The sequence below is a fragment of the Ischnura elegans genome, chromosome 12, assembly GCF_921293095.1.
Source record: "Ischnura elegans chromosome 12, ioIscEleg1.1, whole genome shotgun sequence".
NCBI lineage: Eukaryota > Metazoa > Arthropoda > Insecta > Odonata > Coenagrionidae > Ischnura > Ischnura elegans.
The window spans coordinates 21,953,574-21,971,540 of NC_060257.1; the positions used below are offsets into that span (position 1 = coordinate 21,953,574).

Sequence of the window (17,967 nt, forward strand, 5' to 3'; positions counted from 1 at the left end):
AGTGCTCCAACGAGGTTGGGACTAGCGTTTATTAAAGATCTTTATGGTTCGGGGGAAAAACGAATTCCCATATCTATCCGTTCGGCAAAACATCTCTCTTAATTTATCGCTTCTATCGGACCTGGAAATATAGTGTGGCTCTAATATTATGTTCTCTGTGTCGCTCTTAAAGATATCCATTCTCAATTGTTCAAGCAATCTAAGCCTAGCGCGCAGCCTCCGAGTCTCCAACGGCTCCCAGCCTAATTCGCTTAACATCTGGGTAACACTGTCTGTACGCCCGTAGCAGTTTTTGACGAAACGCGCAGCCTTCCTTTGTATTTTATTCAGTTCGCGGATTAAGTCTTTCTGCACCGGATCCCATACGCTCGCTGTATATTCAAGGTGCGGTCGGACGAAAGCGAAATAACACCTTTCTTTTACTTTCTCATCCGAAAATCTTCCCAAAATACGCTTGACGAATCCTAATTTCTTCAGGGCTATGCCGCAAATATTCTTTATATATGTTCCCCACGTGAGGTTCGAGGTTATCGTAACTCCCAGGTACTTCACTTCGTCTGTTGCCTTTATGTTAATACCATCCACTGCATAAACATGGTTAGAGTTGGACGAATTCCGCAAGAAATGTACCGCCATGCATTTGCTCAGATTAAGATTAAGATATTATAGCAGTATTAGCAGCAGATTAAGATATTATAGCAGTATATACCCGTATAACTGTAAAAAATATTCATCAACCCACACGAAAAACGCAAGTTTTTAATAACTAATTCCTATATTTATGAGAAGGAATACATTTATTGTTCGCCAATAGTAGGAGAATGAATATTTTACTGCAAATCATGCGTGTACCACTTTGCCATTTTAGCACTTTCCTAAGTTTTCAATACTGGTAGGCGTCCGATTTATTTTGCAAAATGTCTGAAATAACTGAAATGTAATGGAAAATTAATACGAAAAATATTTTGGCATTTTGCGGCAGTTTAATATGGTTTTCTATTTAAAGGAAACCACTTTAGGAACTTCTGAGCTTGCAAACCATGCCTATAAGAGTACACACATCAGTTCACGTACCTAGAGTGTTTCCAAAAAATAAAATCGGATATAACAAAACCGATATTCTACGGTAATTTTGGTAGCCAAAAATATATAAGAAAAATAAAAAGCACTCCCAAAATATCTCCATGATAAAACCCTAATTTTCGTTCTCGAGTCAAGGATCGATTTTCTGGCTCGCCCTGGGTTCAGAAATCTCACACAAAGGAAACCGCATCACGCGGCATGGCCCTCAGCGGAACTGGCAAAGTTCGCTACACCCTTAGATGATATCGGAAACGCTTACGGCCCTCGGCAGGCTTTAAAATTTCAATAATTTTCTGCCCTCGTATTTTTTTAAATTTTCGTTTATTTTTTTTCGGCGTAATTTCAACTTATCAAGGTAGCGAACAAAAAAAGGAAAGTTTAGGACAACGAAGGTCTTGGGCGAATTTTAGAATTTTGAATCGAATTTAGATGTTAGAACAGAACAATCCTTTAGGACAAAAGTCTTCAAACCGCTGCCCCCTGTACGAGGATGCGTTTCGAAAGTAATGCAATTGAATTTTCTGCGCCGCTACTATTCGTTGGAGTACGATCAATTTACTTGAGTAGCTGGGGTCATTGCTAAGCTTTACCACGGTATAAGTCTCAGTTCTCTCTAAGCTGTGGAAACGGAAGGACGTCAGTTACAGTAAACCTCTGCGCACTGACCGTGTCACGAAAAAATGGAATCGAGCAAAGCTTAATTTCTATGCTATACTATTAAAATCTCTTGAGGAGACAAATAAAATTATTTGTGAGGCTTATGATGACTCCGCTATCCTACTCACAAGTTATGAGGTTATTTAACGCCTATAAAAAGGGCCGTGAACAGGTAAATGCCCAAAATGGCAAGAATGAGCAAATAAAAAGTGAAATCAGTCTTCATTGTCTTATAGACAGAAAAGGAGTTGTCTATGAGAAATTTGTTCTCAAAGACAGACAGTAAATGTAACATATTATATGTAAGTTGATGGAAAGACTCTAAGAAAGGGTCATCAGGACGAGAAAAGACATCTCCGCTACCTGGCGATTCCATCTCGAAAACGCGTCGTGCCACAACGCGCTACGAGTCTGCGAGTTTCTGGAAAAAACTCGAGGTTCAAACGCAGCCCTAACACCCTATATTCTTGAAGTTGCCCCAGGACTCTTCTTTCTGCTATCTCAGATTAAAGCAGCCATGAAATGAACCCATTTTTAGCCCTTAGAAGGGGCACAATCAGTCGTGACGAGGACCTTGCGAGGGGTCACCGAAGAAACCTTCCTGGGCGCGTACCTGTCATGACAGAGTCGCTGCAAAAAATACGTGGAAGCCTAAGAGCAGGAATTTGAAGAATTTAAAGTGATCGTGCAAATACGTTCAGTAAATTTCTTTAAAAAGTAATTGCATTACCTTCGGAACGCACCCTGTGTGTCCTCATATACGTTATTGCCGGACTCGTTGGCGGCGGGGTAAAGTCCTCGCCTGCCAATCATGAGGTCGCGGGTTCGAGTCCCGCCTGGGTAATTAGCCTTATCCAGGGCATGGTTATTTGTGTACGTTTTATTGTTGAATATGTTGAATACCCCGATTTAAAATGGCCTATGAGAGCTATATTAGGAGGTTTGGGAATATAATATAATAAAATAAAAATAAAAAAAATAAAATTTACAATCTTTCCTTTTTAACTTATTAGGGGACGTCTCTTGCCCTCCAAGAATTACATCAAAATAAAAATATCTTTTGAAGTAGCTCTCGTTTAAATCATCCAATCGTCTCATATACCTACGACTACGTATTTCTACATTCTATTTCACCCCTTTATTTACCAGTTCTATCAATTTTATTCGAGTTATTCCTTTTAAATTCTTGATATTTTATATCCTTCTAGGATGGTTTTCATCAGGCCATCTTAGTTGCCCTTATGTTGCCCCTATCTTCTATGCTTCTTAAATACTTTAATAATAAAATAATAACTATTAATGTTGGGGGAGTCAGAAACCTCCTGGCCCCTCCAAAACTCCTCCAATGACCACGGGCAAGCAAGCTGGATGGTGAAAGGAGAATGCAAAAATCGCTTTTGGTATTCCATCATTTTTTGCGATCGAAACACTGTCTTTTTTTCAAGCACACGTGCGAAGCTTTGGCGCGAGGAATTCCGGCGAAAAAAAATGATAATTTTTGGGCCACCTACGTAAACTTCCGGAAAGGAATTGGCTGGAAAAAAGGAACAGGGCAAATGGTGGGGGGAGTGCGGGGTGTGGGAGGTCGGGAAAATTGGCAGATGCGTAATAGGAGAGGGGCGGGAAACGGCGAAGTCTCTTCGTGGGCGTGAAGGAAAAGGAACCAGGTCCGATCCCAATCGGGGACGGATGGCAGACGCTCGAACGCGTGATGTCTATCGGAATCTAAAATCACAGGACGTGGAGAACGATCGAAGACATGCAAAAAAGAGAGCAAGGTTTTCCACTTTCAAGCATGAAATGTAAAGTTACAATTGCAGGTCAACAATCCCATGGTTTCGTGAAGTAGACTTGGGATTTCCAACGGTTTCAAGAATGGTTTCTTTCCCAGTTTTCAATGGAATACTCGTCCTTCACCATCAGAGTGAATGAATACATTTCATAGAATAAAAAATAAACTTTGCAATATTAGAAACAGTTTTTTTTTAACTCTACCAAATTCGACCTTTTGGGGCCATTATCAAGAGGTAACTGAAACAAGCTTTTGTAACCTCTTGATAATTACATGAAAAGGTCGAAACCGGTAGAGCTTTTAATTGATACTGGATAGAATATAACAAAATTTATTTTTAACTCTGCCATGTCACCATTCCACGAAGCGAACCAATAATTTGAATGAGTTTAAGTCTTCAATCTAAAATCACATGACGTGGAGAACAAAGAAGACATGCAAAAAAATGGAGGAACGTTTTCCACTTTCAAGCATGAAATGAGAAGTTGTAATTGCAGGTCAACCATTCTGGCCCAACAATCTTATGATTTCGGAAAGTCTTCTCGGCATTTCTACCAGTTTTAATCGCTGTTTAATAACAACGTTTCAACAGGCGACTTGCCCATCATCATCAGGGGGAATGAATAAGTTTCAGTGGTTAAAAAAACTGTTGAAACCGACCTCTCAACAATCAGGTTACTCGTCACTAATCGAAAAGGTCTTAGGAATTCGGATGGCAAAGTGGAGATCTAAAATTTTTATTGTTTTTAAAATTGGATTCCACCTATTGCTAAGTTTTTCCCCGTTTCCCAATTAAAATTACTTTTACTACCCTAAAACAGATTTTAATCTCGAGAAGACTTTACGCAATCATATAAGATATTCGCAATAAAAAATCGCGGAAGTACTTCTCGTCCGTGGCTTGTTCCTCAATTTGTGGATAAAATCCAAGTTCTGTAGTACAACTTCAGACTAAGGTGAACAAAATTTTCGTATTAGAACCTTACAAGAATTCCAGAGGGGTGACCAGTTCCTTTATTCGTGGCCACCTCGCACAGCGAGGATTTTATTCGGATGAGTCCAAATAATTCACAAGGGTCCTGAAATCGGGTTCCTTTGGCCGTTAATAAAACTCTCTTCCAAACAGGTAACTACAAACCCTTAAAATATTTTTTCATCACATAAGAAACATTTCAGCTTTTTCCTATTTAAAAAGTTAAGCTTAAAAATTTTTATTTTAAGTGTTCAAGAAAATAAGACGAATTTATGAAAAATCGGAGAAAATAAGTAATCTCTGCAATAAAAATTGAAAATATGTGTTTTAAATGCTGATTTTCGACGATTTTTGAGGATATGAAATCAAATACGAATAGCGTACTTATATAACAGTCGAAGTCTTACGTAAAAGTTACGAAGTAAAAGTCTTACGAACTTCCATCACGCGATTTCGGTGTACTTGTTCAACGAGTTTATAAAAAATAACCCAGTATGTGAAGTAATCATAGTGATATGCTTTCGTATGTTTAAGGTGTTTCCATTCTACAAGAAAAAATGAAATTGCATAAAACAAATGACATAAAATTCCAACCCAATAACCTAAATGGACTCCAACATCACGTTGGGAATTGAAATTTCCTCGCCGGTGGCGTGCGAACTGGTAAAGGAGCAGTTACGGGAAATAGAGAAATCGACAATTCCCATTGCTCCACGGAGAAACACATGAAAATCGACCGAACTCCAGGGCCTACCTCCACGAATCATGCGGACCCGAGAATTCAATCGGTTGGATGGAACTTCAAGGCTCACGTGCCGCTCCGAGAAAATCGAAGGGAAAGTGTGTATTGGCGTCCAGAAGTGCAGCGTCAACCTCAAAATCCGCATTGAATTAAAAACGGCAAATTTTAAAAGAAATCGCTCGACAAAAATTACCCTAACCTTGCACTACTTACCTGGCATTGTTGATTCAATAGGTTGAAAACAAAGTATACCAGATTTGAAAAATCTTAATAGATAATGTGGTAAAGAATACAGTAAAATTAATGGCAGGGATGGCAGTAGAAACTAAACGAAAGTCAAAACCAGTAAAATTTCAATAGTTTCATTCCCGGGAGCGAAATGTAGAAACGGAATGAAATGGATTTCAACCTGGGAAGCTAAACTCTTGTTGGGAGTGACAGGTCAATGAATGCTCTCAAATACATTATCGTATTTCTTTCATGTCTCAAAGACTTTTTATGAATTTTATTGCCAAAGTAGGATGCATTCCGGTAGATTGGGTTGGTGTAGTTCCTTCCCTCCCAGTCGGTCCAGGTTCAAATCCCGATTCAAATTCAAATCAAACCAAACTTTCGTAACCTATTTATGGCATTGGCAACCTGAGTAGCAAACATTTTTACTCGTTTTTGAAAAATTCTTTTCTCCCCCAATATGCGTCGTACACTATCAATTGTTTCTTTTCTATGCTCTCTACTCTATATCATTTGTCGAGCAAGGTCGGCATTTTACTGAGACATAAAACCTAATCCCATCTGTGGGGAAGAGTCTGTGATGGGCAGTGATGGCAATAGAAACAAAGCGAAAGTAAAAACCAGTAACGTTTCGTTCCCGGGAGCGAAATGCAGAAACGAAATGCATTGGACTTGGGGAGCTAAACACAGGGTGGAAACGAAGTCGGAATCAAAACTACTTCGGGTCGAAACTAAAGTAAAACTCGGGGACGAAACGAAACGTATATAATGTTTCGCAACGGAGGGACCACGTGCTTCACCTTATAACAGTTTAGTTTCGACCCACACAACGAGTACGAAGTAAGGTAGAATGAAGTAGAGGTTTGGCCTACCGCCAATAGATGCATGGGACAATCATATTTTTTTTACCACCAATGCCTCATTCACATTACGATTGTTCCAGCGATCGTCGGAACTGTTGTGCATTCACACAACGATGGTTAAAACCTGTGCTCCCCTCTAGTGCTGACATCTAAAGTGAACGAGAAAATAACGGTTAGCAAAGCTGTTGAGGTATGTAGGGACAAGATATTATTGTGTTCAACGTGTATTTACCGAATAATTTTTCTCCCGCCAATATTCTTCCTTCCTAGGATAAAATCCACGACAAAAATAGAGCGAAGAGTGCTTCGAGAGCTTTTCGTCTTTCTCTTGTCGCTTCCTTTTCCGGTCTCCCAGCGCTTAACCATCGTAAAGTGGCAACGCTCGGAACTACCTGAACTATTGTCAGGACATGAATTTATACGGCTAGTTCGGCCAACTATCGTTTGGACGATCGCTCGGACAATCGTAATGTGAACGAGGCATAACAGAAGACCAGTGAACGCTGACTGGCCATTCGATTTTTAAGCTCGATGTTTTAACCTCTCTACACGTATATCAAACGTAATGGGTTGAAACTATTCCCTCTTATCCCCCTCCACTCAACTTCTGCGATCGAAACTTAACTACGAGTAGCGGAGTTTCGATAAATTTAGTTTTGTTTCCTGGGAATAAAGTTTCGTCCCGGATTGAAACTAAACTCCTTACTGGTTTTAATTTCGTGCAGGAATGAAACTAACCCTAGGCCTTTTGCTTCGTTTCACTTGCCATCCCTGCTTATTAGAGAAGGTCGACACTTGCTAGCAAAGATTCATAGCCAAGGCGGAAAATAAAAATTCTATTTATGGAAAAGTAGCATCAAGACGGCAAATGAAAAAAGTTATAAAAGCAATATGTGAAAATATCTATTTATTTTAAGTATTTGGACAGAATAAGATAAAGCTTGTGAGGTTGAAGTAGCAAACGGCAGAGATAACGTGTAACCTAGGCCGTAACGAGAAATTATGTAAAACTTAGACATCTACGCATAGAATTAGGCAGCGATAATTGCAATCGATCACTCAGTAATTGTAATACAGTCCAAATATATGTTCACTGCAGTCTTCCCTTACTTTTTGCCCCAATTAGATTCCCTCAGTTCCATGATATTCTTCACCCTAGCGTCTTTATTTATGTCAATTTTTTTATGTCGCGGTCTTCTTCGGAGGATGCTAATTCGATTTGTCCTTCCATTACATTCCTCACGTAATTGCTACCTATACGGGAACGTTAGAAGCAGCAATTTTTACTCCGACGGCCCTCGAGTAAAGAAGTAAGCAGTTAGGGAAATATAGTGGTTGAAGCGTATGCGAATTCCCATTCGCTCGAGGTAGGAACGTACGAGAATCGACCGTATACCCTCGTGACTCAAGCGGGGATGAAAATCCAATCGGTTTGATGGAGGCGGGAGGAAACGAGCGATTACACAGAGAGATAGAAAGAGTGTATCGGCAGGCAGAAGCACAGCGTCAACCTCGGCTGCGAACGGTGTCGAGAATAAGCAGCGTGTAACCGCATTTCCCTAACGGAGAAAAAAAAAACACACGCACACAAAGAATTCGCGGAAAAATATTTTTTTTTTCTCGAGCGAGCCCAGCAAATATTTATTCTATCGATCAAATGAATATCACTCGTAAGTGCACCGTTTTAAGGTCGAGCATGAAATAAGGTCAAATTTCGCGTAAAGCATTCTGAAAAATGAAAATGAGAATTGTGAGTGTTCAGAATAGGGAAGGTTTCACATAATTGACAGCACAACAAAAAATGTCACGATTGTTTTCTTCGTTTAATTAGCTTTAATTTGAATTATGTCGTAATCGAAAGCGTCGGAGTGTGAATAGAATAGAATATACTGACTTAAATATTTCAGAAATAACGCAAGAACCAACCGCTTTAACCAATGTAGGACGGGACGGATAAAAATTATACGGATATACCCTGATACATCAAATGAAATAGATATTGCATGAACATATTTAGCATTTATACAACATAAGAAGTAATTTTAACTACTAATACCTTTAATTACAACCCAAGACAGCAGTAACTACGGCATTAGTATCGTTTCCTCCATGAAAAACACACGAAAAAATCGGTTTGGGATACAAAAACACTACTTTCTTATGAAAATTGTGTATCTCACATAGACAGAATTTACTTGTAAGAGATTATAAGTTAAAAATCTAGATAATAATAAAAATAAATATATAATTGGAAGGAAAGTGAAGGAGAATAATACGAAATGAAGCCACACAGGATCGTACGACAGCACACGTAGAATATATTTTATAAGTTTTCAACAACCAATGTTCAAATGACAATTAATTTAGTATGCCAAAGAAAGGAGGCGCAATTCCCAGTTGTTTTCGAAAGTCAATGTTGATAAAAAAAATGATAAAAAAGTTAAAAAAAAACTTAACGAATCACGAAATATTAACTTTAAGAATCCCAAGGGATACCCTCTTCTCGCACAGAAGGTTTAAATAACTCAAGCCGCATCGGTATGTATCCGCATATTGGTCTAGCATAAGAACTAATCTTTATGAATAAACAAGGGGAGTTTCTCGCTATGTTAGCCATGTAATCAGTAAAATACAAACTGACAGTGAAAACCAGGGCAAGTACGAAGCAAATACACATGAAATAGTCATTTAATCTAATATAGCCGTAAACAGAATGATAAATTCACAATGATAAAGCAACTTATCCCTTTAAAGTCATACGTATTCATGTACAAAAGAAGAATTAGCTGTTCGTATCAAATATATATGGGAAGCAGAAGTGGCGCAGCAAACATTTACAGACATGATGAGCTTCTCGCCATCTTAATATAGGCCTTATAATCCGTAAAATACAAACCAACAGTGAAAACCATGGCAAGCACACAATAAATGCACCCGAAATAATGATTATTTATCAGCATAAATCTAAACGGAATGATAAATTAAAAATAATTTAGTAACTTCACGCTGAAATTCCATAGGTAATCAAGCGTAAACGGATATATTCGCTGTTCGAAAAAATTTCCACGAGAAGAAGTGGCATGGCTCCAAAAATTTTGACAGTGACTGCGCGTAATTACCGTATGGATGTATATTGTTTACGATTGAGCGGTGTCCGATTAGGAAGGCACACACGAACCACAACCGCACCGTAAAACACCACATCGAATCAAGAGAAAGTGGGAGGGGAAGTGTGTCCTGCAGGCCAGGCTTGGATTCACCGTTGAACACATTAACAAGCAGCGGAAGGGATCCGACATTTTCATAACACGGCGGGTATCACTGCAGAAAAAAACGGGAACACGTTTTACCTTGCCCATCGGATCGATATAAATGACCTCAGCGGAGAGCGAAGAGAAAAGTACACACGAGACCGACTGTGGATACTAATTATTAGTGATTTCGATCATTAAAATAAGAAAAAATCATCATTGCGCGCACATGATGTATATGTGTATGAAATTAATGGCGGAGGCCAATAATTTCCGAATTTCCATCCTGAAAATAGAGTGAAAATAAAGTAAATAGAATCCACGCAAAGGAAAAAATTTAAAATATTCAAATTCATCTCAATAAAACCAGGCATAATGACGCAGTCAAACAGTTATGCGAGTTTTTATTCATACTTTAAAATTGTGTTATGTGGTGTAGTAAAAACAAACTTATGAGCAGAAAATATCTCGCGTAAAAATCCTTACAGCGATAAGGAAAATGGTTTGGCTTCGTAGTGAAGGCAATTATTACTGCTATCTGTTAGCCGGTGTAGCCAAGAAAGATACTATTATAAGAAATATCTCAGAAAAATACCGTAGGTCAAATCTCCATGAGCTAACCCGATGATCCAATTCCAAATAAACTGGGTGATATAATTATCTTCAGGAGTTCTCTCCGGTTGATTTGAACTAAAAAGCCGTTCGGTAGGTTCTTGTATTGGTGGTATTTTCGTAGTTAAATGTGAAGACACATGCAAAGCACCTGTATTTTTTATCATTACAAAACGCCTTTCACAGTCTTTTCAACCATTTTAAGTAATCCTGGGCAGCAACTATTCCCTTCTATCATCCATATTTCTGGAGCTAAAGTAATACGCACATTTATTGAAATCAAGAATGACAAAAGTTCATATTGAATGCGGTAGGAATATTTTAAAGGATACTTAAGTTAACTATGATACTTCATATAGTCTATGGGCATTTCCATGAAAATGTCAACTTTTTCTCTCAAATGAAAGTTTAGGCTGGAAATATTTTACTTTGTTAAATGAACAGCTAAATGATTGAATTTTATGTAATCAGTATATGAAACATTATTCATAGCCTTAAAATAAGTTTTCAAATTATACTTAGAATCACAGAGTTTTGAAGATATTTGAAATCATTACACTTGGGAGGTTGACCTGGCAGTAATTCCGTCAAATGTTAATTTTGGGCACATTTAGAAGTTACATATTTCGATAATGAATTTTGTTTCTGCATACTAACATCACATTCATAAGTGTTTTTTGATCATGCATAGTTAAACGTTTGACTTTTTTCATTTTACAATTTTATCGAAATATCCAATGCCATAATTTTCTCTAAAGGTAATTCCGTCACAAATGGAATTGCCCCTATACAACTCATTTATTGAGCCATGTGTACCGAGGAGACAGAAGTTACTATAGCATGTATACTGCTGGGGACTCTAAACCCAGAGCCTCCAGACACCGAGGCGCATTTAAGGACATAGGAAGCATTGTTTTCCAAGCAATATAACCTTACAAAAATACTCTATAGCTTATAATGGCGACAAAAACAACCGAAAGACGTAAAATGCACGTGATAAAAATGCTTATACGGCAATAAAAGAGGATATGATGACATAGTGAAAAAATCGGTGGTTTAATGATCGATACTGGATACTATTATACTAGTTTGAAGTATAGATTCGAGGTCGAAAATTGACATGCCCTAAAAGTAACTCTTGCAACGTTTTCCTATCAGAACTCTCAGGAAATTACGATTAATAAAATCAATACCCTCGTAAATTTGAGATGACAACTATTGGGCTAAAACCCTCTATTAATCGCAATTTGCCATTGAAGGAACAGGAAAAAATTCGTACGGAAAAATAGTAAAAATATTATACGTCCCTCATACATATATCATAAAATTTATCAGCCTTACACTTGTATTTAGTAAAGTAACATATATGCTTATGTGAACAACGAGCCAAATTTTTAACCGAATAGGGGAGCATAGTTCTGCCCGGTAATAATAAAAAAAGATACTTCTTTCCTTTGATCGACGATCCCTTTAATTTTACCGAAACTAAGAGGCAAGGAACTTACGCTCGAATCAGAGGGAACGAGGCTTTAAGATACTATTTCGCACGCACGAGAGATGGCAGCACCAGTCTTGGACCCCTGAAATTTCGCTTACGTTTCACGCGCGATGTTCGGTCATTGACAACTTGCTGAAAGACGATACAATTGTAGTTGCAAAAGCGATAATCGCAGATGTACAGTGCTGACTTACACAATTTTAAATACGTAACTCCGTATAAAAATGTATTCGCCGGATTGCATATAATATTGAAGGAAACGTTGGATCTACGTAGGCCTGCACAAACGGAAATGTTATAGGACGTATGGAGAAAATTTTAGTGACGATTCAAGAAATTAGTGATTAAAAAAAGGATATCTATAAGGAAACATTTTCCCCTCCCTGCACATACCGTATGCGATGTCTCTTACATTTTTGCTTTGTCATGTAACGTTTTTAAACAAGGAAAAATAGCGTGTTGCAATGGAGGCAATGTCTTCTGTTTTTAATGTATTATAGGGGTTAATTACATATCGATTAAAATGAGCGCAACGACTTTTTCTTCTTTAGCAGAGCAAGTTACCAAAGCAATTTAGCTCTACTGTGAGGATAGGAAAGCTTAGGCACTACGTGAATTCGATTTTCATCAAAACTGGCTTTCCCATTTTTTGGAAAATTAGATATATCATATAGGTTAAATAGAAAATTTCCCAATATTTTATAAATTATATAGAAAAATAAAGATGTCGATTACATATCAAGGAAGATAATTATGGAAATATATGAGTAAAATCCGAAGAGTTATATGATATCAATGACATTTATTACAAAAGTAAGGATGCCAGAAAAATTAACTGCTCCAAAACCGATGTGCAAAAAAGGTATCACTGTGGCTAAAGCAAGAATTTAAATCTCTTCTAATCTTCTAACGTGGATTAAAATTGCTTCAGGCACTTCAAGGCGAATTTCCGATAGTTGAGGGTCAATATCCGGCGTATGGGCTGGGACTTATCAAACGTTCAAATCTTTGCCGACCCAGGGTGCAGGATCCATAACCACGGCTTCGACCCGCAACTCGCTGGGAAACGCGAATATTCTTCGTCGGGCTTTCACCGGGGGAGGAAACCAACTCTGGCGGACGGTGAAGCCGGAAACGGCGGGGGCATAAGAAGGAGACTTGGGGAAAGCGATCATGCGGAGCAGAGCAGAGATAAGAGAAGAACCTCCATCAAGCAATTAGACTAAGAGCCAAAAACTCTTCAAAGGAACAAAGCGAACCAGCAACTAGCAATCAGTTCGCTGCGTCGCGTCGTGGAGGGGAAAGGAACTACTTCGTCAGCATCATTGCTGCTACTCTGAAACCTTACATCTGCATACTACCCGAAAACGAAATTCAATAGGTGAGAGGCAGAGTGTGTCAGGATATCAGCCGTTAAAAAAGTAGTCAAAATATAAGCATAAAAAAGGAAAGGCGTGATCCACCTAGCATTTCTTATAGTGCCTTATTGTTTAGTGGAAACTTTCCGTACCGTTCTATTCGGCAAACATCTCTCTTATTTTATCGTTTCTGTCGACCTGGAAACAGTGCCGTTTTAAGACGATGTCGTCCTCTGAATGATATTTATTCCTAATTTCTCCAGCAATCTAAGCCTAAACTCACGAAAAGAAAGCCCGGGTATATATCGGAGTCAAGAGAAGGCATCACTTCCTCTGTATCCGAATTTATTGCGGTGAAATTACCTTTTTTAGGGCATCGTAAAGAGAATCGCGTTGGCAAAGGAGTTTATGAACAAAGAATCTTATGAGAGGACGTTATGCAAGAGTTTATAGAAAAGTATAGCAAAGAGTTTGATCTGGAGTGTAACGCTTTACGGTGCAGAAACATGGATGGAATATTAAGGTAAAATGGACCGATAGGAGGAGGAACGACGAAGTGCAGGACATGGTGGGTGAGGAGAGGCAGCTTTTAGATGAGAAGCGGAGAAGACAGAAGGTATGGATGGAGGGGATACTTAGCAGGGAGAAGATGTTGAAAACGGTGTTAGAAGGTAAAATGTTAGGGAGGAATGAAGACAATAGGATTTTTAATAAGATGAAAAGAAGTAGGCCTTATTGTTAGAGGGAAGTCCATGAAGGAGACTGCTAGAATTATTTTTAACCATTCCTCATCAACCTACCTAAATCGAAAGAATAATTTTAATAATAATTAATATTTGAAAACAACACTATACCCTTGAGATTATCACAGCTATTGTCTACATTTAGTCTTATACCGCATTATAAAATTTCATCTCAGGAATTTCTAATACCTATACTAAATGTTAATTTTGAATTTGTTGAAAAAGGACTACTCTTAATACCCAGAAAATGTTAGGAAGGTAACTTAAGTTTAATACACCGTCGCCAAATTTGCCACAAGAAAGATTTTCCCGGTTGAGAGAGCGATACGTTCCTCTTAAGATGACACATCCCCCCCGCCTGATCAAACTTACTTCTTAAGGCATTACATGTTTAAAATGTACGCTATTGATAATCATATTGAGAATTCCAGGGTAGTAAAAAGGTTAGGCCCCATGCATGTAACCTGAAATATATATACCGTGTATCTCCAAAGTGCCTTTGGCAGAAGGCACTTGGGAGATATGCAGTTCTACTATCATATTTTTTATTGAAAATTCGCATGGATTATCAAACCATTTATTTTTTTAAGCCAGCCACATACTTCGTTTGAATAATTCTGAAAGTGCGTCGTTCTTCATCGGCAGACATTATAATATTAAATATATCAATATCGAAAAATTAAGTGCAAGATGATGGATACCCCTGGGTTGGTGGTCTCCGCAGGAGATGCATCGCGTATATTCCCCACAAGGGAAAAATAATCTGGGGTAGCTGAAGCTTCCGAAGCCTACCTTGAATAGGAAAGAAAGGGTGGAGAGAACCACGGCGCCGGCATTAGCCTGCCCATAATGAATGGCGCCAAGGGGACCACGGCTTAACGTCCCATCCGACGGACGGAGTGTTGCGTGTGTTGTTAAAATGTGCTCCACACAATACTCAGGTAGGGGTCGGGCAGTCTGAAAATTCTCTGCCATCTGGGCCCACAGGGTGGGAAGCCGACTCTAGCCAACGCATCAACCCGATCCCCTCCTAATTGCGACGCTCCTGGTAGGCCTTTGTTGAAATGTAGAGGTAAGGGTGGTAATATGAGCCCCTATTTACATTTTTACTATAATAATTTTTTCTTACTGGTTTTAACCAATTTATATAAGTTGAACTTTGTATATAACATTCGGTGAATGTACCTCATACGTAAGAAAATTATTTCTCCGTATTTTATCTAGGGTAAAAAGTAATTAGTTATGTTGCATGACGCAATATGGTCGACTGAACGGAATTGATCCTCCTATTACAATACCAAAATAATGTTTTTACATAAAAAAGCAGTCATAAGCCAACCAATAGAGGGTCGTTATTAAACTCAAGTTTTAAAACAATTCAAAGATGAAGAAGTACACTCATTAATATCATGCCATTTCAATAATGACTTTCTGCGATTAGTAAATATATACTTAAGAATGTATTCGATTCTCACTTTCGATACAACTATTTATTTTACAATTTTTGTTTATCAAACGATTTTATGCTCTTCCCATAGTACAGGGTGGAGAAGTTTTGAAATCTTATCCAAAAAACATCATCACATAGCCATCAAAGTACATTTAATGTAAGAGTAGCATAGTCATCACAGTAAATTTGACATTACTATATCATTATTATGAAAGAAAATTATATGCATCATCATAAATAATTATCTAATTATATGAGAATCTTTATTAAAGTCACTCTTCTAAGAAAATTATCAGCAACTTCATAAAAATATGCATACATTTATTACATGAAATAACCTTTAAACTAAATAGCGTAAGATGCATCCTAACTTTCAGGCTCATTTTCGCAGTATACCTTCGAATATCATACTTTTAGAACCCACTGAGAAGATTTTATGCTTAATAGACTGGGAGCCGCAAGAGACTTGTATGCTACGTTCTAGGCTTAGATTCCTAAAGAAATTAAGAAGAGATATCTTAAGTCAAGAGGAACATAATATCAGAACAGCATCACAAGTATAAGCCCGACAGGGATGATAAAATAAGAGAAATATATTGCCAAATGGATAGGTAAGAGAATTCGTTGTTCCCCGAAAAAATGGAGTTAGATCAATTGTTAGTCGAATCGAGGGATTCGGATCTCTCACAAAGCGTGACTAATAATCTTTATCCACGTATATGTTAACGGGTCAAGTCCTAGCATCTCCTGCAACACGCCTAATAAGACGGTAAGCTGGAAGGTATGTATATGTAGTTGAAAGTAGAATTGAGGACTCATGGATTTCGTTGAAACGAAAGCTACGAAATAGAATAACATATTTGTCCTCTTTAAAACATGATTTGGCAGACTATAGGCCCGCGTTGTTGTCAAAAATGTAAAATAATGCTTTTTTCGGTACATTCTATGATGTATACTTCCCGCCAGTGGCGTAACTAGGAATATGCTTTGGGGGTGGGCGGGCGAGAGGGGAATGGCCCGGGTTGACAACCCCCTCCCCTTGGCGACGGGGGGTCCGGGTAATTAAAAAAAATGACATGCCTAGAAATTATTTTACATAATTTTGTCACAAAAAATTAGCTTTAAGCAGATGCAGTTGTTATATTTCAAAACTATGCAATAGTTTTAAATATTTTTTTTTCTTCGCTTAGGCTTTGGGCGGGATCTATCCCCTCAACCCCCATAGGTACGCCATTGCTTCCCTCTATATCGGTATTTTATTTGACGAATCAATTGTTTAGAAATTTCTGGGTATAAAAGCGAGATTCTGCTAAACAATGGATCAAATTTCAAGCTTAAAAATTTCACCCAGATGATTTATGAAACGAATTTTTTTAAATCAGGCAAATTTTGAAAAAGGTCTACTATAGGTAACCCGGAATTTCGAGGCAACAGCATATGGCATAAATGAGTAATGCGTCGCAAAAAAAACCACAAAATACGACCGGTGAAGAGGAAATAATGAAGTCTCATAACCGGAAAGGTTCATTGATTTCCTTACGATACTTTTCAATCACATTTCACGAATCACACTTTTCACAAAGCTCACCTAATTTTTTTTGTTTAATCATACCGGCTTACGCCGTAGCACCTTCTACATCTCGCCAAAAAAGGCGGCTGGTGGGTAAGTATAAAGATGATGTCCATATTGTTACTCTCCAGTTTTATGCATGCGTATGTGTGGTCCGCATTGCGAGGAAACGCAATAAGACAGCTGGCGGAGTTTCACCCGGTCAAGTTCAACAAGACCATCTCGACGCAAAGATTATACGGTGCAGTTTTTAAAAGGCGGATCCAGCACACATTACTCGGGACATCCGAGTTAACCACAGCATCCTGCGGTCTGGCGGAATCACTTGGACTTCGCGAAGACGATGAAGAAGAAGGAATCCCATTCATTTTTAAAGTGAAACCACACAGCGAGGTCATTTCTCCGTGATACTCCGGCACTTAATTGGTTACGAAAGCAGATTTCCTTCACGCATACGAATGAACGCTCTCCTAAGGAATTCCCGTCTTAGCCTGCGACCGGGAGAAAAAGAAATACTTTCGCTGAAATAACTGTGTGACAGCATCTTATCACTTCAAAGTCAGCGGCACAGAAAGCAAAAGTGTAGGATATTCATTTCCATCGTTTAATACATGTTATATCAGAGATTTCTCGCAAAAGTGAGCAGAATATTCCCACAAAAGGTGCAGTATTCCACGTAATAAATTTTACTTGGACAGAGGCGACAACGTCAATGCACTTGAAAATGATGTTTTAACACGCATATCTGAAGTAAATGGTACCTAGTAATTTAAGGTTTTTAAAAATCTAGTCTACTTAATAAATCAATCTGCATATTTTTTTGGAGCAGAGAATCTCAGCAGTTACATATATATATCTATCCGTCACCCTATATCAGCCACGAAAAACGGTAGAAATTTAATCTACATTTTCAGCTGCTAACTAAATGTAAGCGAAGTAATTTATTAATTAACACGTGGAAAATATTACAAAACACTAATGAGTGGACATCAGTCATAAGTCAACAATTAATCACACATGGAGAAAAATGATTTTTACTCAAGAAAAAAGAAATTTCCTAACGATGACAACGTATTCAAGGAGAAAATCTTTTCGATTTAGCCGAACATCCGAAACCTCCGAAAAGATACCTTACAGAAGAAGC

At 38.2% G+C, this 17,967-nt stretch overlaps 1 protein-coding gene across 2 annotated transcripts in view; it reads right to left on the bottom strand.

Moving 5' to 3' along the window:
* LOC124168962 (ADAMTS-like protein 4) overlaps positions 1-17,967 on the bottom strand; it is a 266,487-nt gene that overhangs the window by 246,221 nt on the left and 2,299 nt on the right. The gene's annotated exons all lie outside the window — the stretch shown is intronic.